This window comes from Dendrobates tinctorius, unplaced genomic scaffold, assembly GCF_039654945.1.
Source record: "Dendrobates tinctorius isolate UK_male_01 unplaced genomic scaffold, ASM3965494v1 ptg000138l, whole genome shotgun sequence".
NCBI classification, from domain to species: domain Eukaryota; kingdom Metazoa; phylum Chordata; class Amphibia; order Anura; family Dendrobatidae; genus Dendrobates; species Dendrobates tinctorius.
Window position 1 is genome coordinate 25,213,683 of NW_027361806.1, and position 25,388 is coordinate 25,239,070.

The 25,388-nt window shown below is 43.5% G+C and overlaps 1 long non-coding RNA gene across 1 annotated transcript in view; it reads left to right on the top strand.

Annotated features, from left to right (window-relative positions):
- LOC141048897 (uncharacterized) overlaps positions 1–25,388 on the top strand; it is a 129,573-nt gene that overhangs the window by 83,739 nt on the left and 20,446 nt on the right. The window contains exon 2 of the long non-coding RNA XR_012220181.1: positions 24,758–24,823. This is a non-coding gene — a long non-coding RNA (uncharacterized lncRNA). The remainder of the gene's footprint in view (positions 1–24,757; positions 24,824–25,388) is intronic.

The window sequence follows — 25,388 nt, forward strand, 5'->3', positions numbered from 1 at the left end:
AAAGTCATAAACCAGAAGAGTAGCAGAGGTACAGAATCGTTAGGCAGAAGGAGAGTCAGAAGTCCAGGTCAAAGTCAGAGTCAGTCAGAAAGTAATTCACACGGTAACACACGGGGGGAACCAAGAATATATCCGGCGGCTTGCAAGACCAGTCCCAAGGTATTTCAGGGATCAGGTCACCCCTCATAGGTTCCTGAACTGATGATGTCATCAGTACCGCCCCCAGGACCAGGCCAGATGGAGATGCAGTAACCTCTTGATGACTGACAGAGGGGGGGAGCCTGCGTCCACCAGATGCCTGTGCAGGTGCCCTTACTCTGTCAGCACCATAACTCCCGGGCGAGCCATAGCACCTCCTAGTGACCACGACAGGAGCAGCAGACCCAGAATTTAACGGCGACGTGACAGACCGGCGCCTCCTAGAGGCTAAAGCCGGGACAGTAGGCTCTGAGCCTGACGTGACAGAACCACGGCCCCTTCCAGTGGCCGAGGCAGGAACAGCCGTCCCTGAGTCTGACGATAAAGTGGCGGTACGGCGCCTCCTAGTGGCCGCGACCGGAACAGCAGGCCCTAAGTCTGGCGGAAACGTGACAATATGAAAAAGGCCCTGAAGCAGCTAGGCTTCAAAAACTAAATCAGCACTCAGGTATTTTCAGAAGACAGAGTTAAATGAATTCAGCACACCCCAGCAGGGAATGGCAGAAATCCAGAAAAACAAAGCAAAACAAAGTCAAAGCACCAAAGCAAAAGGCCGAGCAGCAAACTTAGCTTTAGAGGAGCAGGAAATCAGACTGGTCTCCAAGGATCCCACAGAGAAATCACCCGCAGGGCACAAGGGCGTCGGCAGCCTTATATCCAGTCAGTAACTCCACTCAGCCAGTCATCATCATCAGCCTCAGGTGTTTGATAATCAGGATCACTACCTTTCTTTACCAGAAGAGGGAGTTCCTCTGGCCTCAGTAATGAAGGGGAAAATGAACTCACAACAGTACCTCCCCCTTGAGGAGGGGTCACCGAACCCTCAACTACGCCACCAGGGCGATCAGGGTGAGCCCGATGAAAGGCACGCACCAATCTTTTGGCATGAATATCAGAGGCAGAGACCCAGGAATTATCCTCCTGACCATAACCCTTCCACTTAACCAAATACTGGAGTCTCCGTCTAGCCAGACGGGAATCCAGTACTTTCTCTACCTCATATTCCATGTTACCTTCAACCAATACAGGGTCTGGAGGTGCCACCCCCGGAACAACAGGTTCAACAAACCTCTTCAACAAAGATTTATGGAACACATTATGGATTTTAAATGTGACAGGAAGAGCCAAACGAAAAGAGACCGGATTAATAATCTCCACAATCTTGTAAGGTCCAATAAATCTAGGCTTAAACTTAGGAGAAGCCACCTTCATAGCAATATTTTTTGATGATAACCACACCATATCACCAACCTTAAACTGGGGACCAATGGTCCTATGTCGGTTGGAAAACCGCTGGGCCTTTTCCTGGGAGAGAGATAACTCATCCACCACTTGGTCCCAGATCTGGTGCATTCTCTCCACCACAGTGTCAACACCTGGGCAGGCAGAGGGCTCCACCTGCCCTGAAGAAAATCGAGGATGAAACCCAAAGTTACAAAAAAAAGGTGACATCAAAGTGGCAGAACTAGCTCTATTATTTAAAGCAAATTCGGCCAAGGGCAAAAATGAATCCCAATCATCCTGATCAGCAGAAATAAAACATCTCAAATATGACTCCAAGGTCTGGTTTGTTCTCTCTGTCTGCCCATTGGTCTGAGGGTGAAAAGCAGAGGAGAAGGACAACTGAATTCCCAGCCTGGAACAGAAAGTTCTCCAAAATCTAGACACAAACTGGACTCCTCTGTCAGATACAATGTTCTCAGGAATCCCGTGCAAACGACCCACCTGTTGAAAAAACAGGGGCACCAACTCAGAGGAAGATGGCAACTTAGGGAGTGGTACAAGATGAACCATCTTAGAGAACCTATCACAAATCACCCAAATAACAGTCATCCTCTGAGAGACAGGCATATCAGAGATGAAATCCATTGAAATATGGGTCCATGGCCTCTTGGGGACAGGCAAAGGCATCAACAATCCACTAGAGCGAGAACACGATTTAGACCGGGAGCACGTCCCACAGGACTGCACAAAATTCCTGACATCACGAGACAAGGAGGGCCACCAAAAAAAACGACTCACCAGATCTCTAGTACCAAAAATACCTGGATGACCAGCCAAAGCAGAGCAATGAACTGCAGACATCACTCTCTTCTTCCACTGGTCAGGAACATACAACTTTCCACTGGGACAACGCTCAGGTTTGTCCTCCTGGAACTCTTCCAGAGCACATCTCAAATCGGGCGAGATGGCAGAAAGAACTACCCCTTCGTCTAAGATGGTAGCAGGCTTGGTCACCACAGGAGAATCAGCAAAGAAGCTCCTAGAGAGGGCGTCTGCCTTGACATTCTTTGTTCCAGGAAGAAAAGAAACCACAAAATCAAAACGTGTAAAAAAACAAGGCCCACCTAGCCTGTCTAGGGTTCAAGCGCTTAGCCGACTCTAGGTAAATCAAATTCTTGTGGTCAGTGAGGACCACGACTTGATGCTTAGCTCCCTCCAACCAATGTCTCCACTCCTCAAATGCCCATTTCATGGCCAACAGTTCCCTATTCCCCACATCATAGTTACGTTCAGATGGAGAGAACTTTCGGGAAAAGAAAGCACAGGGATTCATTTTAGATGTTACAGGATCCTTTTGGGACAAAACAGCTCCTACACCAATCTCAGAAGCATCCACCTCTACCTGGAATGGAAGTGAGACATCAGGTTGCCGCAAAACCGGGGCGGAGGTGAATCTTCGCTTCAGCTCCTGAAAAGAAGAAACAGCCTCCGGAGACCAATTTAACACATCAGCACCCTTCTTAGTCAAATCAGTCAATGGCTTGGCAATACTAGAAAATTTTGCTATAAATTTCCGATAAAGTTAGCAAAACCCAAAAACTTCTGGAGGGCCTTCAAAGAAGTGGGCTGAACCCAATCGTGAATGGCCTGTACCTTGGCCGGGTCCATTTCAATAGTTGACGGGGACAAAATAAATCCCAAAAAGAAACCCTCTGTACTCCAAAAAGGCATTTAGATCCTTTGACATACAGGGAATTCTCCCTCAAGATCCGGAACACAGTCCGAATATGTTCCACATGAGAATCCCAATCGTTGGAGAAGATCAAAATATCATCCAGATAGATAATCAAAAATTTATCGACAAAATGTTGGAAAATATCGTTCATGAAGCACTGGAAGACAGAAGTGGCATTAGTGAGCCCAAAAGGCATCACCAGGTACTCAAAATGTCCCTCCGGAGTATTAAACGCCATCTTCCATTCATCCCCATGCTTAATGCGAATAAGATTATACGCCCCCCTGAGGTCAAGCTTGGTAAACCAGCAAGCACCTTTAACTCTGGAGAATAGATCAGAAATCAGGGGTAACGGATACTGATATTTAACAGTAATTTTGTTGAGGGCACGATAAACATTACAAGGTCTTAATGATCCATCCTTTTTGGCTACAAAAAAAAAACGGCACCTAAGGGTGACGAGGATGGTCTAATATGACCCTTCTCCAACGCCTCCTTAATATAGGATCGCATAGCCTCGTGCTCGGGTACAGATAAATTGAAGAGCCGACCCTTGGGAAATTTACACCCCGGGCTCAGTTCAATTGCACAGTCATAACTCCTATGAGGAGGCAGAGACGCAGACTCATTCTCACTAAATACATCATAAAAGTCCGCCAAATAATCAGGAACATCATGCGACTGAGGAGAGGTGGAAAACACCGGAGCCTCACTAAAGGCACACCGACAATCCCAACTCACCACAGACACAGATTTCCAATCCAAAACTGGATTATGAATCTGTAACCAGGGAAACCCCAGAACAATAGTATCATGCAGATTATGCAACACCAAAAAGCTGCAATTTTCTTGATGGTCTGGGGTGACCCGCATTACCACCTGGGTCCAAAACTGGGGTTTATTTTTAGCCAAAGGAGTAGCATCAATCCCCCTCAAAGGGATAGGCATCTGCAGAGGTGTCATCGGAAATCCACAACATTTAGCAAAATCCAAGTCCATTAGGTTTAGGGCTGCTCCCGAATCCACAAAAGCCTTGGCGGAAAATGTGGACAGGGAGCAGATCAGAGTAATAGCCAGAAGAAACTTAGGTTGAACACCCCCAACAGAAAACATGTGTGCAAAGCGTTTCTCTCGTTTAGGACAGACAGAAATAATATGCGAGGCATCTCCACAGAAAAAACACAACTTATTACGCCTTCTGAACTCCTGACGCTGCTCTCTGGAAAAAACTCTATCACATTGCATAGGTTCAGACATTTGTTCAACAGGTGGCAACACCTCTCGTGCAGCTTTGCGTTCACGCAAACGCCAATCAACCTGAATGGCTAATGACATATAATCGTCAAGACCAGAGGGAACAGGAAATCCCACCATAGTATCTTTTACGGCTTCTGACAACCCCTTCCGAAAGAGAGCAGCCAAGGCATTATCATTCCAGATAGTAAGTACTGCCCACTTTCGGAATTTTTGACAGTACAATTCTGCAGAATCCCGACCCTGGCTCAATGCCAGCAGGGTCTTTTCAGCCTGATCAATGGCATTAGGTTCGTCATACAACAACCCCAAAGCTTGAAAGAATGCGTTCACATTAGTCAGAATAGGATCATCTGGTTTCAAAGAAAACGCCCAATCCTGGGGATCGCCACGCAGCAAAGAGATGACAATTTTAACCTGCTGCGCGGAGCTCCCTGACGAGTTAGGCTTCAAGGCAAAAAATAATTTACAATTATTTATGAAATTCAAAAATTTAGACTGATCCCCAAAAAATACATCAGGTGTAGGAATCTTTGGTTCATCAGCATGTGAAAGAGCAAGGTAGGCGGAAATTCCCCGCACTTCCGCAGCGAGGTGCTCCACACGATCAGACAATTGCTTTATCTCCATTGAGAGAAAAAAAAATTCCCCCTACGGCCTCAGAGATATAGAGGAAAAAATATATACACTTTTTTTTTTTTTTTTACAATTCTTTCCTGCTATTGAGTACCCTAGAATCTGCGGTATGGCGGGTGATTCTGTTATGAATGAGTCACCGTAGGAGGCAAAAGCAGATATACAAGCTAAGTCTAGAAAACCAGAGAAGTTGGCAACTATCAGATTGCAGACCCCTGAACCTATCAACACAACTAGCAGTAGCCGTGGGGGGTTCCTACGATGCCCAAGACCCCTCGATCACAGCCGGAGAATTACATAGGCCTAAAGAAAGAAAGGGGAAATCTAAACTGCCCCAGAGCAGACCCCAAAGCAATAGGCAGCCACCAACATATAATGACGGTGAAGCAAGATGAAAATACTAACACAGACAGAAAGATAGACTGAGCAAAAACGGGGCACAAAACTACCTAGATAGGAAAGGACAGGAAGGCTGCTGTCTGCAATCTGCCAAAACCCTATCAAAAACATAAGCCAACAAGCTGATAGGGAAAAAAGCCCTGAAGACGCTAGGCTTCAAAAACTAAATCAGCACTCAGGTATTTTCAGAAGACCGAGTTAAATGAATTCAGCACACCCCAGCAGGGTATGGCAGAAATCCAGAAAAACAAAGCAAAACAAAGTCAAAGCACCAAAGCAAAAGGCCGAGCAGCAAACTTAGCTTTAGAGGAGCAGGAATTCAGACTGGTCTCCAAGGATCCCACAGAGAAATCACCCGCAGGGCAGAAGGGCGTCGGCAGCCTTATATCCAGTCAGTAACTCCACTCAGCCAGTCATCATCATCAGCCTCAGGTGTTTGATAATCAGGCTCACTACCTTTCTTTACCAGAAGAGGGAGTTCCTCTGGCCTCAGTAATGAAGGGGAAAATGAACTCACAACACTCTCCTATATTACATGGGATGGAGATCTCTCCTATATTACACGGGATGGATGCCTCTCCTATATTACACAGGATGGAGCCCTCTCCTATTTTACACAGGATGGAGGCCTCTCCTATATTACATGGGTTGGAGGTCTCTCCTATGTTACACGGGATGGAGGTCTCTCCTATATTACACGGGATGGAGGTCTCTCCTATATTACACGGGATGGAGACCTCTCCTATATTACACAGGATGGAGACCTCTCCTATATTACACGGGATGGAGGCCTCTCCTATATTACATGGGATGGAGGTCTCTTCTATATTACACGGGATGGATGCCTCTCCTATATTACACAGGATGGAGCCCTCTCCTATATTACACGGGATGGAGGTCTCTCCTATATTACACGGGATGGAGGCCTCTCCTATATTACATGGGATTGAGGTCTCTCCTATATTACATGGGATGGAGGTCTCTCCTATATTACACGGGATGGATGCCTCGCCTATATTACAAAGGATGGAGCCCTCTCCTATTTTACACAGGATGGAGGCCTCTCCTATATTACATGGGATGGAGGCCTCTCCTGTATTACACAGGATGGTTCTATCTGTTTATCTATCTATCTGTCTTTTTATCTGTCACTTTTTTCTACATTATTTATCTAACGGTAATCTGATTCCTCATCCAATACCGTTTCTCTGACCATCTCCGTAAGAGTGAATATGATGACATCCTGTCCTCCAGTCACCTGATACTGTTGCTAATCGGCTTTTAACAAGCTCGCTCCGGAAGTGCGTCACAAACCCCGCCCATTGGCCCCCATGTCATATGACCACTGAAGGGTTGGCAGGACAATCCGGGGTCTGCAGGAGACCCCTGTGGTTGTCAATGCCGGACTGCTATGAGCGCCGTCTGGTGGCCGGGGCTCAAATCAGGTGATCATTTTAGCTCCACACAGCTGGTCTTCAGCGATCGGAAGATCGCAGCTTCTAATTTCCCGTGCAGACTACTGAAGCCAGTGAAAAGTTTTAAAAAAAATATTTTTAAAAATATTTAAATATTTTTAAAAGATATAAAAGTTCAAATCACCCCTTATTCAAAACAAATCAATAATAATAAAAAATACACATATTTGGAATCGCTGCGTTCAGAACGAGACAACCTCTAAGACGGTCACACTTGTTAACAGCAGATATATGAAAATATAAAAATAATTAATCTGATTGGCAAATGGCGCAACGAGAAACAAATAAAAACGCCAGAATTACTTTTTTTGGTCTTCGCAACATTGCAATGAAATGCAATAAGTGGTGATCAAAATATCGTATCCACACCTAGATGGTATCAATAGAAAGGTCAGCTCGGCGCACAAAAAATAAGCCCTCACCGACCCGAGATCACAAAAAATGGAGACGCTACAGGTTTCAAAAAATGACGCCTTTTTTTTTTTTTGCAAACTTTGGAATTTTTTCACCAGATAAAACAGACATGTTTGTTGTCTGCAAACTCATAATGACCTGGAGAATCATAACGGCAGGGCAGGTATCAGTTTTAGCATTTAGTGAACATGGTAGAAAAAAAACAAAAAGAAAAAACAATTGTGGAAATGAATTTTATTTTGTAGGTCCACCGCACTTTGAATTTTTCTCACATTTTCCAGTACACAAAATGGTAAAACCAATGATATTGATCAAAAGTACAACCTGTCCCTCACAAAACAAGCCCTCACATGGCCATATTGAAAGAAAAATACAAAAATGTTACGGCTCTGAGAAGAAGGGGAGCGAAAAACAGAGACGCAAAAATGCAAAACCCCAAGGATCGTGAAGGGGTTAAGCTAATCATTGTAGCAGACAATCCCGAGTCCTGCGTTTCTGACTGTTTTAATCTGGATATTAAATTAACACATTTCAAAAGTTACAACAACCAATATGTCTGCACTTCATGTTTTTCTTCCATAAAATAGAAAATGTTTTAAGTAAAGGAAACTCCGTTACCAGATCTTTGGCAAAATTCTTAATTCTGATTTGCATATTAAAGGTGGATTTTATGTTTTTGGTGGTAAACTCACTTTCACCAAACAAAATGTCCTAAACACAAGAATCCCAGCACCAGGAGAGGGTCATTGGGTCAAAAACGTTCCCTTTTGTTACTTGTTTTTTAATACTTTACATATAAATTCAATAATCTGCAAAATGGGACAGGAAAAGACGAATCTAGTTGGCAGGTCCAATGAGAGGCCGGTGGAGTTCCCCTTTAAGCGTGTTAATCTTGCAGATTGTACTTTATTTGCCGGCACATTACTGTGACACTGAGAGATGGACATTATCTCCTTCTACATCCGAGGAAGCTTCTCCCACCGTCTAAATCCGCAGCTCGTATTCAAATGAAACAGGATTGAGCAGATGGTTGAAGAAGGCGCACGAGCAAGCAGTAAATCTCTCCTTCTCCTCTTCTGATTGCTTTGCCCACAGAGGAATAAAGATTGAAAAGAAAACCAGTAATCGTGTTGGATGTCATTAGCATATTCCCAATAAGGGAAGTGGCAAAACAAAAATTCCCAGTGAAAACCTTTGACGGCCTTGAGATCCATGTGAGGAAGGGAAACTTCCAGCTGGATCCCAAAGTGGACATTTAGGACAATTCCAATTACTTAATTTAGAGTTTGAAAAAAAACAATCAAAAAGTTTCAACATTTTTAAAGAATAATTAAAAGTTTCTCCCAGGAACTGTTAAAGAAAAATCTGGAGGAACGCGATGAAAATATCCCATTTTTACTGTTATACTTTGGAGTTGAATTTTTTAGAATAAAGATATCTGACGCAAAGAAAGATATATGAGATTCCATCTAAAATGCTTATTGGTGTAGATGTTATTTGGTCATCCGTAGCAGCCAGTCCAGGGCAGGGATCGGTCTACACCAATTCCTTGCCCGGCAGCCTTGGCACTTCTCACACTTTCCCCATTGTCTCTGCATTGTTCCTCGTCACCTAATAGCAGGATCTGCAGATCTTGACACTTCTCCTTTCTATCTATCTATAATTCGGGGTCATGTTGCAACTCAAAACACCTCAACTATGACCCTAAAGTGTTGTGGTCAGAGCCTTTGCCTAAAGGTGGAAACCAAAAAATATTAACAGACATTTTCTCATCAATTTCTTGGGCCTCTCTGTTTCTTAAAGGGAATCTATGGAATTCTAGTAGTTCTACTCCATAGTTCACGTGTGCGCAAAGCAATCTTGCTTCGCACATGCGCAGTATGCTTTGCCTAACTGCGGGCAAAGCTGAAAATCATTACTGCTCATGCGCCGGTACACTATGTCCTGGAAGTATTTAGCTGTGTTCCTGGACATAGTGTACCAGCGCATGCGCAGTAATGATTTTCAGCTTTGCCCGCAGTTGAGAAAAGCATACTGCACATGCACAAAGCAAGATTGCTTTGCGCACGCGCGAACTATGGAGTAGAACTACTAGAATTCCGGAAAAGATCGTGGACGGGGGCCACGGATGGGGTGGAGAAAAAAGAAGAAACACCGCCCATCGGACTAGAAACAGGCCATTTACATAGGACTGCAACTTCCGGTGATAGATTCCCTTTAAGAAGACAGTACCACAACTCTAAGAGCAGCACATCTTAAAGTCAAGCCAACATTTTTCTTAAAGGGATTTAGTAATTTAAGGAAAGTGGACCCCAAATGTCGTTTTTTCAACAGCAATCCTTCTGAAGAAGTTTTGAGGATCAGACAGAAACGCTACTTTTTTGGATTGCAGTTTTGCAATAAATTATGTTTCACTTCTTGCATCATATAAGTGTCGGGTTCCATCCGTTACATTGCGAATGGCGTCCTATCCTATCTGAACACCGTACTTAAAATGGACATATAGCCTTATATTGTCACTGAGCCATCTACCTTGGTTGAGTTAGTGATTGGCTGCAGCGGTGATGTGCGCTGTGAATGTGACATCGATGATGCAGCCAATTATCCAGACCTGAGTAGCGGCAAGGAGTGCATCATCTGTTTGTTATTTTAGGAATATAAGTGCTTTTGGAGTTTATTTTCTGTAAAGAGGAAAATCCCTTTAAGCAAGTAATACTCTGCACCTGCACGGGGTAAAGGAAACAATGCAAATTTTTTTCTTCTTTAATAAAAGCAAAGCTGCGCAGTGATACTAATTATACCCAGTCAGAAATGTAAAAAATGAGCGTAAGTAGCAGATATGCCTGCATTACCCTGTGTGATGAACACTCGCGCCAATTCCCCCCTCTGTTTGTAGAAGAAAACTTCACCAGAGCGGCTGCGGGGTCCCGATTTATACCAGGGAGGCGGAGGAGCCAGGGGTCTTCATGCCCCCTACAGCTACAGATAATTACATGTCTTCATTCCATATGTATATATCTTTTTTATTAGGAAAGAGGAGGGGTGGGAAAGTAATTATTTTCCTCTGTTGTTTAATTTATAGTTTCTGTTTTTTTCTCCTGTGGTTAAGACTATTCACCTAAAGAATAAAGACCCCAATATTAAGACATGCACAAAGTCAAACTCAATGCCCCAAAATTGTTAAGCAAGGTATCCCTCGAAATTCTATTTAATGCTACTTTAATGTTTTATTGTCAACAGCTCTGGGTGGGGTAAAACTACGTACACCTCTAAGGACTGACACTGATGAACTGACCAAGGATGATAAACTACCATGAATTGGATATACACTCACTGGCCACTTTATTAGGTACACCATGCTAGTAAGGGGTTGGACCCCCTTTTGCCTTCAGAACTGCCTCAATTCTTCGTGGCAGAGATTCAACAAGGTGCTGGAAGCATTCCTCAGAGATTTTGGACCATATTGACATGATGGCATCACACAGTTGGCGCAGATTTGTCGGCTGCACATCCCTGATGCGAATCTCCCGTTCCACCACATCCCAAAGATGCTCTATTGGATTGAGATCTGGTGACTGAGGAGGCCATTTGAGTACAGTAAACTCATTGTCATGTTCAAGAAACCAATCTGAGATGATTCGAGCTTTATGACATGGCGCATTATCCTGCTGAAAGTAGCCATCAGATGTTGGGTACATTGTGGTCATAAAGGGATGGACATGGTCAGCAACAATACTCAGGTAGGCTGTGGCGTTGCAACGATGCTCAATTGGTACCAAGGGGCCCAAAGAGTGCCCAGAAAAAATTCCCCACACCATGACACCACCACCACCAGCCTGAACCGTTGATACAAGGCAGGATGGATCCATGCTTTCATGTTGTTTACGCCAAATTCTGACCCTACCATCCGAATGTCGCAGCAGAAATCGAGACTCATCAGACCAGGCAACGTTTTTCCAATCTTCTACTGTCCAATTTCGATGAGCTTGTGCAAATTGTAGCCTCAGTTTCCTGTTCTTAGCTGAGAGGAGTGGTACCCAGTGTGGTCTTCTGCTGCTGTAGCCCATCTGCCTCAAAGTTCGACGCACTGTGCGTTCAGAGATGCTCTTCTGCCTACCTTGGTTGTAACGGGTGGCAGTTTGAGTCACTGTTGCCTTTCTATCAGCTCGAACCAGTCTGCCCATTCTCCTCTGACCTCTGGCATCAACATGGCATTTCCGGCCACAGAACTGCCGCTCACTGGATTTTTTTTCTTTTTCGGACCATTCTCTGTAAACCCTAGAGATGGTTGTGCGTGAAAATCCCAGTAGATCAGCAGTTTCTGAAATTCTCAGACCAGCCCTTCTGGCACCAACAATCATGCCACATTCAAAGGCACTCAAATCACCTTTCTTCCCCATACTGATGCTCGGTTTGAACTGCAGGAGATTGTCTTGACCATGTCTACATGCCTAAATGCACTGAGTTGCCGCCATGTGATTGGCTGATTAGAAATTAAGTCTTAACACACAGTTGGACAGGTGTACCTAATAAAGTGGCCAGTGAGTGTATATAAGCCGTCATGTCATGACAGGTTTACAATGGCCATCTGCACTTCTTATCATCATTCTCGGCAGCACATGTATTGTTTACAGTGATATTGTCACGCACAGTGTAGGGCAAACTACGGTAAGTGCAAAACAAAAGGATAAGTGAAGGGGAACCAAACGCTAGGGAAGAGGAGACCACTGAACTGATCTAACGTCACCCTGTCTGTCCTACCATCCCTATATAGCTTAGGCACCTATCAACGAGCAGGATACCTAATTCCTGTGTGACCCTGGCAATAAGACCTGCATCGGAAAGGACAGGATAAGCGCTAGTCAATCCCACTAGCACTAAAGACAGCAAGGGTAAATGCAACAAGGGGGACACTTAGCTTGAGTAGACTCAGACAGACACGCCAACACCATCCAAACTCCAAGAGGACGCTAGCAGACTGCTACAGCTCCAAGTCTCAACATAGAAGTGCAAATAGTAAATGACACCAGCACATCCCAACAGGAAGTAGGGAGTTATAAACACCCAGGTCCAGGTGTGGTCATTGGCACAGGAGGAGGTGACCACTAGTCTGCAGAGCAAACAACCAAGACCTTATGCAGACAGATGCAGTGCAACGCTCTGCAGTTTCTGCCACATCCGTGACCGACATGCTGCCGACAACAATTATTTTAATGCCGGCATAAATAATCCAATAACTAGACAAAAAAGCTCTATGCTGACGACATAAAACAAGCCTGCTCCATGTAGACGTCAATGAATGGTAATATTATTATATACAGGGTATGTAATCCAAGCTGTGTTATCTATATATTTATTAATAGTGGGAGAGCAGGGGTGGGAGTCTGCGCTGCCGATGTTGGGTTCAAGAAAACAAATTACAATTTTGGGATTTAACCCCACTGTTTATTCTTTACTCGTTTCGAAGTTGGACCAAACAACCACAGTCATTTCTAGTGATCGCCCATTACCTTCAGGAATTTTTTTCTAGGTACTTGTGCAAAGTCAGGGATTTTGTGGGACTATAGTCGGATGTAAGTAACAATTATACCAGACAAGGGATAATGATCATCATTTCTTTATAGACCGTAAAACAATGGAAATAGCTGTAAAGGAGGCTTAAAACTGGGTGAGGAACAGACAAACTCTGGAACAAAAGTGAGGCTGTGGAAGACAAATTAATGTCACGCTATATACCATGGCAAGACTGAGCACATCAGCAAGACACAAGGTAGTTATACTGCATCTGCAAGGTGTCTCCCAGGCAAATATTTCAAGCAGACTGAAGTATCATATGTGTTGTTTAAGTTCTAATGGAAAGCACCGAAACATGAGCAATGATGAGGATCGTAAACGCTGTAATCAGCCAAAGACTTAGTGCCTGTGATGAAAGACACATCATGCTTACTTTTCTTCAAGATTAGATGACAAGCAGTGCCATCAGCTTATAACTGGCAGCAAACAGCGGGTCTCAGCTACACCATCTACTGCCTTAATATTGTCTTCATGGAAGAATTTCAGCTAAAATAAAATCCTTACTTTCCATACGGAAACACAAAAATGCAGAAGCCGGAGGCGGAAAAATGTCAGCAGGGCTCTGAACTGGGGAGTCAAAATGTGAAATATTTGGCTGTATCCAAAGCAGATTGTTCCGGAGGGGAATAGATTCTAATGATCGAGGTGATAGGCGGTCAACAGATACTGATGATGGAGGTGATAGGCAGTAACGAGATACTGATGATGGAGACGACGGACGGACACCAGATACTGATGATGGAGGGGACGGGCGCACTGAAGATGGAGGCAATGAGCAGTCACCAGATACTGATGATGGAGGCGATTTTATATTGCTGAATTGTAGATGACTGGGACAAAGATGAAAGAAAAATAATGAATACTCCTCACGCTGTTCACCTGTGCACTGACTAGGCCTTAGGTGTCGCACATTGTGAGATTGTGACATCATGATGTGCAAAATGTCTACTTACCGCTATAAAGTAAACCAAGGTGCAGCGTGAAGATGTAGTGGACATAATGAGCAAAAGAAAAAGATGTATGGAGCAGAGGACTGGACCGGCAGCAGCAGCAGCGGCAGGACTGGTGAGCACCGAGTTAAGAATCACTATTATTTCTTAATATTTTACAGTTATTATACTCTTGGGTCAGAACACAGAATAAACATTTCTTTTGCAGTCAATACCTTGGATGAAAATTGAATCTTGCCAGATTCACTCATCATTAATAAATATTTATCACATGTAAGCATGACCTGAAAATATAGGCAATTATGAGATTGCACAGAAGCTGATAAGGTGTATTATGGGGTTCTGCAGCAGATGAGATGTGCAGTTGTGTGAAAAATAGTTTTCCCCTTCCTGATGTCCTATTCTTTTGCATGTTTGTCACACTTAAATGTTTCAGATCACCAAAGAAATGTAAATATTAGACAATGATAACACAAGTAATCACAAAATGCAGTTTATAAATGAAGGTCATTATTATTAAGGGCAAAAGAAATCCAAACCTACAAAGCCCTGTATGAAAAATTGATTGCCCCCCTTCTTAAAACATAAATTAACTGCAGTTTATCACATCTTTGGGAAGCTGAGTTCAATTTCCATAGCCACACTGAGGCCTGATTACTGCCCCACCTGTTCTCAATCAAGAAATCATTTAAATAGGACCTGCATGACAAAGTGGAGGAGGCCAAAGATCCTCAAAAGCTAGACATCATGCAGCGATCCAAGGAGATTATGGAATAAATGAATAACAAAGTAATTAAAATATATCACTCTGGATAAGGTTATGAAGCCATTCTAAAGCTGTGGACCTCCAGCGACCTACAGTAAGAACCATTATCCACAAATGATGAAAACGTGGAAGAGTGGTGAACCTTCACAGGAGTGGCTGGCTGACCAAAATTACCCCAAGTGTGCAGTAGCAGCTCATTCATAAGGGCACAAAAGACCCCACAACAACATCCAAAGAACTGCAGGCCTCACTTGCCTCAGTTAAGGTCAGGGATCATAACGCCACCATAAGAAAGAGACTGGGCAAAAATGGTTTCATGGCAGAGTACTAAGACGAAAACTACTGCTGAGCATTAAGAACATAAAGGCTTGTCTCCATCTGTATTTGGAATGATACTCAAAATCAAAGTGGAAAATCAAATAACAGGTTGACCCATCAGTGGAAATGCCCCAAGACAGGGAGATAATGCTTAGTAGTGTGTGTGGCCTCCACGTGCCTGTATGACATCCCTACAATGCCTGGCCAGGCCCTGATGAGGCGGGGGATATTCTCCTGAGGGATCTCCACCCAGACCTGGATCAAAGCATCAGTCAACTTCTGGACAGTCTTTGGTGCAACGTGGCGTTGGTGGGTGGAACGAGACATGATGTCCCAGATGTGCTCAATTCGATTCAGGACTGGGGAACGGGCGTGCCAGTCCATAGCAGCAATGCCTTCATCATGCAGGAACTGCTGACTCACTTCAGCAACATGAGGCCTAGCGATGTCATGCATCGGAAGGAACCCAGGGCACCTGTATATAGCCTCACAATGGGTCTGAGGATCTCATTCCGGTACCTAATGGCAGTCAGGCTACCTCTGGCTAGCACATGGAGGGCTGTGCAGCCATCCAAAAAGATGCCTCAGCACACCACTACTGACCCACTGTCAAACCGGTCATGCTGGAGGATGTTGCAGGCAACAGAACGTTCTCCATGGCGTCTCCAAACTCTGTCACACCTGTCACATGTATTCAGTGTGAACCTGCTCTCATCTGCGAAGAGTACAGGGCGTCAGTGTTGAATCTCCCAATCTTGGTGTTCTTAGCACATGCCAATCATCCTGCACGGTATTGAGCTGTAAGCACAACACCCACTTGTGGACATTGGGCCCTCATTCCACTCTCATGGAGTTTGGTTCTGACAGTTTGAGCAGACACATGGATGTTAGTGGCCTGCTGGAGGTTATTTTGCAGGGCTCTGGCGCTGCTCCTCCTGTTCCTCTTTTGTGCAAGGAGGAGGTACTGGTCCTGCTGCTGGGTTGTTGCTCTCCTGCTGCCCCCTCCATGTCTCCTGGTGTACTACCCAGTCTCCTGATATCTTCTTCTTGCTCTGGGCACTGCTGACAGACACCAAGACAGCCAAAAAGAATGAGAACAGAGAAATTGTCTGTGGTCACCCCCTGCAGAACCACTCCTTTATAGGGTTGTCTTGCTAATTGCTGATCTTTTCTACCTGTTGTCTGTTCCATTTGCAGCAGGAGAAATTGATTCACAATCAGTGTTGATTCATAACTGGACAGATTGATTTCACAGACATGTGATTTATCCATATTTACATTGTGTTGTTTAAGTGTTCCCTTTATTTTTTTGAGCAGTGCACATGCACTCTCATACACTTTCTACAGTATTCATCATACATACTGTACGCTATCATACACTATCTTGCTGTGAGTTCATTTTCCCCTTCATTACTGAGGCCCGAGGAACTCCCTCTTCTGGTAAAGAAAGGTAGTGAGCCTGATTGTCAAACACCTGAGGCTGATGATGAGGACTGGCTGAGTGGAGTTACGGAGTGGATATAAGGCTGCTGACGCCCTTCTGCCCTGTGGGTGATTTCTCTGTGGGATCCTTGGAGACCAGTCTGAATTCCTGCTCCTCCAAAGCTAAGTTTGCTGCTCGGCCTTTTGCTTTTGTGCTTTGACTTTGTTTTTGCTTTGCTTTTCTGGATTTCTGCCATTCCCTGCTGGGGTGTGCTGAATTCATTTAGCTCTGTCTTCTGAAGATACCTGAGTGCTGATTCAGTTTTTGAAGCCTAGCTGCTTCAGGGCCTTTTTCATATCAGCTGGTTGGCTTATGTTTTTGATAGGGCTTTGGCAGATTGCAGACAGCAGCCTTCCTGTCCTTTCCTATCTAGGTAGTTTTGGGGCCCCATCTTTGCTCAGTCTATCTTTCTGTCTGTGTTAGTATTTTCATCTTGCTTCACCGTCATTATATGTTGGGGGCTGCCTATTGCTTTGGGGTCTGCTCTGGGGAAGTTTAGATTTCCCCTTTCTTTCTTTAGGCCTATGTATTTCTCCGGCTGTGATCGAGGGGTCTAGGGCATCGTAGGAACCCCCCACGGCTACTGCTAGTTGTGTTGATAGGTTCAGGGGTCTGCAATCTGATAGTTGCCAACTTCTCTGGTTTTCTGGACTTAGCTTGTATTTCTGCTTTTGCCTCCTACGGTGACTCATTCATAACAGAATCACCCGCCTTACTGCAGATTCTAGGGTACTCAATAGCAGGAAAGAATTGTATAAAAAAAAAAAAAAGTGTGTATATTTTTTCCTCTATATCTCTGAGGCCGTAGGGGGAATATTTTTTTTCTCTCAATGGAGATAAAGCAATTGTCTGATCGTGTGGAGCAGCTCGCTGCGGAAATGCGGGGAATTTCCGCCTACCTTGCTCATTCACATGCTGCTGAACCAAAGATTCCTACACCTGATGTATTTTTTGGGGATCGGTCTAAATTTTTGAATTTCAAAAATAATTGTAAATTATTTTTTGCCTTGAAGCCTAACTCGTCAGGGAGCTCTGCGCAGCAGGTTAAAATTGTCATCTCTTTGCTGCGTGGCGATCCCCAGGATTGGGCGTTTTCTTTGAAACCAGATGATCCTATTCTGACTAATGTGAACGCATTCTTTCAAGCTTTGGGGTTGTTGTATGATGAACCTAATGCCATTGATCAGGCTAAAAAGACCCTGCTGGCATTGAGCCAGGGTCGTGATTCTGCAGAATTGTACTGTCAAAAATTCCGAAAGTGGGCAGTACTTACTACCTGGAATGATAATGCCTTGGCTGCTCTCTTTCGGAAGGGGTTGTCAGAAGCCGTAAAAGATACTATGGTGGGATTTCCTGTTCCCTCTGGTCTTGACGATTCTATGTCATTAGCCATTCAGGTTGATCGGCGTTTGCGCGAACGCAAAGCTGCACGAGAGGTGTTGCCACCTGTTGAACAAATGTCTGAACCTATGCAATGTGATAGAGTTTTTTCCAGAGAGCAGCGCCAGGAGTTCAGAAGGCGTAATAAGTTGTGTTTTTTCTGTGGAGATGCCTCGCATATTATTTCTGTCTGTCCCAAACGAGAGAAACGCTTTGCACACACGTTTTCTGTTGGGGGTGTTCAACCTAAGTTTCTTCTGGCTATTACTCTGATCTGCTCCCTGTCCACATTTTCCGCCAAGGCTTTTGTGGATTCGGGAGCAGCCCTAAACCTAATGGACTTGGATTTTGCTAAACGTTGTGGATTTCCGATGACACCTCTGCAGACGCCTATCCCTTTGATGGGAATTGATGCTACTCCTTTGGCTAAAAATACACCCCAGTTTTGGACCCAGGTGGTAATGCGGGTCGCCCCAGATCATCAAGAAAATTGCAGATTTTTGGTGTTGCATAATCTGCATGATACTATTGTTCTGGGGTTTCCCTGGTTACAGATTCATAATCCAGTTTTGGATTGGAAATCTGTGTCTGTGGTGAGTTGGGGTTGTCGGTGTGCCTTTAGTGAGGCTCCGGTGTTTTCCACCTCTCCTCAGTCGCATGATGTTCCTGATTATTTGGCAGACTTTTATGATGTATTTAGTGAGAATGAGTCTACGTCTCTGCCTCCTCATAGGAGTTATGACTGTGCAATTGAACTGAGCCCGGGGTGTAAATTTCCCAAGGGTCGGCTCTTCAATTTATCTGTACCCGAGCACGAGGCTATGCGATCCTATATTAAGGAGGCGTTGGAGAAGGGTCATATTAGACCATCCTCGTCACCCTTAGGTGCCGGGTTTTTTTTTGTAGCCAAAAAGGATGGATCATTAAGACCTTGTATTGATTATCGTGCCCTCAACAAAATTACTGTTAAATATCAGTATCCGTTACCCCTGATTTCTGATCTATTCTCCAGAGTTAAAGGTGCTTGCTGGTTTACCAAGCTTGACCTCAGGGGGGCGTATAATCTTATTCGCATTAAGCATGGGGATGAATGGAAGACGGCGTTTAATACTCCGGAGGGACATTTTGAGTACCTGGTGATGCCTTTTGGGCTCACTAATGCCCCTTCTGTCTTCCAGTGCTTCATGAACGATATTTTCCGAGATTTTGTCGATAAATTTTTGATTATCTATCTGGATGATATTTTGATCTTCTCCAAGGATTGGGATTCTCATGTGGAACATATTCGGACTGTGTTCCGGATCTTGAGGGAGAATTCCCTGTATGTCAAGGGATCTAAATGCCTTTTTGGAGTACAGAGGATTTCATTTTTGGGATTTATTTTGTCTCCGTCAACTATAGAAATGGACCCGGCCAAGGTACAGGCCATTCACGATTGGGTTCAGCCCACTTCTTTGAAGGCCCTCCAGTAGTTTTTAGGTTTTGCTAATTTTTATCGGAAATTTATAGCAAAATTTTCTAGTATTGCCAAGCCATTGACTGATTTGACTAAAAAGGGTGCTGATGTGTTAAAATGGTCTCCGGAGGCTGTTTCTTCCTTTCAGGAGCTGAAGCGAAGATTCACCACCGCCCCGGTTTTGCTGCAACCTGATGTCTCACTTCCATTCCAGGTAGAGGTGGATGCTTCTGAGATTGGTGCAGGAGCTGTTTTGTCCCAAAAGGATCCTGTAACATCTAAAATGAATCCCTGTGCTTTCTTTTCCCGAAAGTTCTCTCCATCTGAACGTAACTATGATGTGGGGAATAGGGAACTGTTGGCCATGAAATGGGCATTTGAGGAGTGGAGACATTGGTTGGAGGGAGCTAAGCATCAAGTCGTGGTCCTCACTGACCACAAGAATTTGATTTACCTAGAGTCGGCTAAGCGCTTGAACCCTAGACAGGCTAGGTGGGCCTTGTTTTTTACACGTTTTGATTTTGTGGTTTCTTTTCTTCCTGGAACAAAGAATGTCAAGGCAGATGCCCTCTCTAGGAGCTTCCTTGCTGATTCTCCTGTGGTGACCAAGCCTGCTACCATCTTAGACGAAGGGGTAGTTCTTTCTGCCATCTCGCCCGATTTGAGACGTGCTCTGGAAGAGTTCCAGGAGGACAAACCTGAGCGTTGTCCCAGTGGAAAGTTGTATGTTCCTGACCAGTGGAAGAAGAGAGTGATGTCTGCAGTTCATTGCTCTGCTTTGGCTGGTCATCCAGGTATTTTTGGTACTAGAGATCTTAGAGATCTGGTGAGTCGTTTTTTTTGGTGGCCCTCCTTGTCTCGTGATGTCAGGAATTTTGTGCAGTCCTGTGGGACGTGCTCCCGGTCTAAATCGTGTTCTCGCTCTAGTGGGTTGTTGATGCCTTTGCCTGTCCCCAAGAAGCCATGGACCCATATTTCAATGGATTTCATCTCTGATATGCCTGTCTCTCAGAGGATCACTGTTATTTGGGTGATTTGTGATAGGTTCTCTAAGATGGTTCATCTTGTACCACTCCCTAAATTGCCGTCTTCCTCTGAGTTGGTGCCCCTGTTTTTACAACAGGTGGTTCGTTTGCACGGGATTCCTGAGAACATTGTATCTGACAGAGGAGTCCAGTTTGTGTCTAGATTTTGGAGAACTTTCTGTTCCAGGCTGGGAATTCAGTTGTCCTTCTCCTCTGCTTTTCACCCTCAGACCAATGGGCAGACATAGAGAACAAACCAGACCTTGGAGTCATATTTGAGATGTTTTATTTCTGCTGATCAGGATGATTGGGTTTCATTTTTGCCCTTGGCCGAATTTGCTTTGAATAATAGAGCTAGTTCTGCCACTTTGATGTCACCTTTTTTTGTAACTTTGGGTTTCATCCTCGATTTTCTTCAGGGCAGGTGGAGCCCTCTGCCTGCCCAGGTGTTGACACTGTAGTGGAGAGAATGCACCGGATCTGGGACCAAGTGGTGGATAAGTTATCTCTCTCCCAGGAGAAGGCCCAGCGGTTTTCCAATCGACATAGGACCATTGGTCCCCAGTTTAAGGTTGGTGATATGGTGTGGTTATCATCAAAAAAATTTGCTATGAAGGTGGCTTCTCCTAAGTTTAAGCCTAGATTTATTGGACCTTACAAGATTGTGGAGATTATTAATCCGGTCTCTTTTCGTTTGGCTCTTCCTGTCACATTTAAAATCCATAATGTGTTCCATAAATCTTTGTTGAAGAGGTTTGTTGAACCTGTTGTTCCGAGGGTGGCACCTCCAGACCCTGTATTGGTTGAAGGTAACATGGAGTATGAGGTAGAGAAAGTACTGGATTCCCGTCTGGCTAGACGGAGACTCCAGTATTTGGTTAAGTGGAAGGGTTATGGTCAGGAGGATAATTCCTGGGTCTCTGCCTCTGATATTCATGCCAAACGATTGGTGCGTGCCTTTCATCGGGCTCACCCTGATCGCCCTGGTGGCGTAGTTGAGGGTTCGGTGACCCTTCCTCAAGGGGGAGGTACTGTTGTGAGTTCATTTTCCCCTTCATTACTGAGGCCCGAGGAACTCCCTCTTCTGGTAAAGAAAGGTAGTGAGCCTGATTGTCAAACACCTGAGGCTGATGATGAGGACTGGCTGAGTGGAGTTACGGAGTGGATATAAGGCTGCCGATGCCCTTCTGCCCTGCGGGTGATTTCTCTGTGGGATCCTTGGAGACCAGTCTGAATTCCTGCTCCTCCAAAGCTAAGTTTGCTGCTCGGCCTTTTGCTTTTGTGCTTTGACTTTGTTTTTGCTTTGTTTTTCTGGATTTCTGCCATTCCCTTCTGGGGTGTGCTGAATTCATTTAGCTCTGTCTTCTGAAAATACCTGAGTGCTGATTCAGTTTTTGAAACCTAGCTGCTTCAGGGCCTTTTTCATATCAGCTGGTTGGCTTATGTTTTTGATAGGGTTTTGGCAGATTGCAGACAGCAGCCTTCCTGTCCTTTCCTATCTAGGTAGTTTTGGGGCCCCGTCTTTGCTCAGTCTATCTTTCTGTCTGTGTTAGTATTTTCATCTTGCTTCACCGTCATTATATGTTGGGGGCTGCCTATTGCTTTGGGGTCTGCTCTGGGGCAGTTTAGATTTCCCCTTTCTTTCTTTAGGCCTATGTATTTCTCCGGCTGTGATCGAGGGGTCTAGGGCATCGTAGGAACCCCCCACGGCTACTGCTAGTTGTGTTGATAGGTTCAGGGGTCTGCAATCTGATAGTTGCCAACTTCTCTGGTTTTCTGGACTTAGCTTGTATTTCTGCTTTTGCCTCCTACGGTGACTCATTCATAACACTATCTATAGCATTTATCAAATAGTCACTATCATACACTTTACATAGTAAAATTATACAGACACTATCATACACGTTAGACTAGGTTCACATTAGCATTTGTGTGCGCAGCGTTTCGTCTGCATGCGCAAACGCATGTCAAAACACATACAAATGCATGTTTACGCAGCATTTGCGTTTTTTTCAGCGCTTGCGTTCGGAGAATTTCCTTGACACAAGCCACTCCCAATGGGCGTGTCTCATTTTCCAGACATGATCTAGTGAAAAACGCATGCGTTTCGAACGCATGCGTACGCATGTCCTTGCGTGCGAATGCATTCCCATAGACAGTAATGCATTTATTTGATGCACTCATCTGCATGCGCATGAATGCCCATATTTAACGGAGTTTTGCCGTTTCCAAAAATCCAACATGATGCGTTCGCCGGACCCCACCGCACACCAAAAACCAACGCATGCGTACGCTGACGCATGCGAACTGATGCAAATGTATGCCCATGCGTACATCATGTTAACGATAGGGAAACATGACGCATACGGATCGCTGCGGATGAAACGCTGCACAGATGCAAATATGAGAACAGCATTACACAGTACACATCCTGCATACACTGTCATACACTGTCATACACTGTCATACACGGTCTATATAATGCATATTGTACACATTAATGGAATATTTGTGTGTAAACTATGGAGCATTTCTGGTCTGACCAGCGACATAATAGGACCCCACAATGAGGCCACACAGTATTACCATCACAAAGGCAGGAGCCGGAGAATCTTCGGTACTATCCTCCACACATCTCAGCCGGGGTAACCGGCTATAAGTTGCATTATTGACAGAAGCCTGTTGTCAGATGCCGAGGCTCACAGATGTGTTATTGATCACTCCGGCAGGACACACATGACACCGAATAAAAGACTCCTGTCACATCATCTTACAGTTTATTATGTGAAGTTTCCATGGCCGAGTGCAGAACGCCTTCACTTCTCAACCATTAAACAACCATCTGAAACATTTCATGGGAAGGATCTGGAATCCTCGATCCGGTCATTGTAAGGAAAAAAACCTTGCCCAAAATGAGCGAGCCATTAATAAAATATCTGTCAGCTGCATGTCTTTATGAGTTAATTCTACAATAAAGACCCCGATTCATTAATTACAGTGACTGTCAAAGAAATAAGACAAGCATTGTCCCGGGGTTTAATCACCCTCATTGTCCAGAGTGACCACCTCATCTATACATCGGGGCGATTCATGTGCAGATGTGAGGAATTCTGAGACACAATGTACACGGAGGGGTTAGGTGAAAGTTTACACTGGGAAATAAAGTTTTTATTTATCACTTTATATCATTTCATTTGCAAAATAATTTAGGTTACAGTTACAATTGTAGCCATTTGGATTCTTTCCTTTTTGGTGGCAGACAGGCCTCATACCTCTTTGCGACTATTGTCTCTGCCGCTTTAAATATGAACCGAGCTCAATAAATACATTTTGCAATAATGCAGAGTAAATAGATTCCAAGAAATTCTACAACCTCCGGATTATTATCACACGGAGGCGAATCTGTGATAAGTAGCGGCCCCAACCCAGTAAGTCCAGCTTATCCTTAAATATAAGGCCAGTAGCAGGTCATCACAATGAACTTCTGAAAACTTTTCAGGATTATATCAGAATTATCTCTAAGCAAGATATACACGTAGCTGTTTTATTATTCATTGTGTAAGACTATTATTAATATTAAGGCATAAACAGAACTGTGTTTAGCTGAAATGATATAAATGTACAGAATAGTAACAGGAATCATAGAAATAAGTAACATTAATTACTACATTATTAAATTATATAATTTATCAGTAATTTATTGTTGACGTATTTGAGAATTAGTTTTAGCAGCATTAGTTGTGGCCATCAGTTATTTATTTTTTCTTTTTTTTTTCTCTTTTCTTGTCCTATATAAGCTATGGATATAACTCCGATATCATATATAATATATACAGACAATGTAAACATATTATATTATGACATTATTTTATTACATTGCTAATAATAATCTATGCAAAACTTATTTAAAAAATATATATATTCCCTTACTATTCTAGTTTGTTAATAATTGCTTGTTCATAAACTTTTACGGCATGGGAAAAAAAAAAGAAATATGAGAATTTTGTTTTATTATGACAGTAATGATTCGTACATAGTGACAAGTCAGATATTCTTGATCTTCTGATATTTAAGTTTTAGGAATAGATTATTATTATTATTATTATTAAATATATGTTGTATTAATTTTTAGTTCCAGACGTTTTTATTTTGGCAATGTATCGGTGTAAACAAAACCTATTATTATTATTATTATTATTATTATTATTAAATATATTTTGCATTAATTTTTAGTTCCAGACGTTTTTATTTTGGCAATGTATTGGTGTTGACAAAACCTTGCCAAAAATAATATATTGATGGTCTGACTTCATATTTTTGCAATAGTCCTTAAAATCGAACGTGAACGGTAAACTGAGTTCTCCAATAAAGGATGAGAAGCGGCCCCATTGTAACGTGCTCGTTTTTCCCTGAATATAACACTTATCTGTTATAGTCTGTGCGTCTGTTCATATGTTCATTTTTTTTCAGAGTGCTTGTCCAGGAAAAAGGAGACGTCCGCGATTTTTGGATCAAAAGTGCAAGTGCCTATTTACGGTAAGTTGAGCCAATGTTAAAAAAAAAAAATCACCCCTAGATTCCATCCATGCTGCATCCTACTGTTGAGCTCATTCATTTTCTGGGGGTGTAATGGGCTAGAGAAGAAACGAAAGGTTTTTTTTTTTATTGCATTCAGGATAAATATATAATATTCAGATGAAAACGTTCATTCATTTGCTTTATTTATACACAAGGAGAAAAAAACAAAAAAGCGAAGTGTAAATGAGGCCGTATATAAATGGAGACATTGAAAGATTCCAATGATCAAATGCGGCGACCAAATCTGTCAGTGATCTTCAAAAAAAGTCTAAGAAAATCAACATTGATAAAAACATTTTCTGGACCGTATTTATTTGTCTTTTGTGATTTCCAATGGTGTGAAACCTATTTACCGTAACTGTTTTACATCAAGATCGGTTTATCTAAAAGTCAATCGTTCCATCATTTCTCCATCGTCTACATAAATGTGTTTACTAAGAAACAGAAAATGTAAAAAATGCCAAATTCCCCGGTGTAAATTCGCAGGATGGTGATGTCCTTCTGTCACATAGAAAGCCATTGG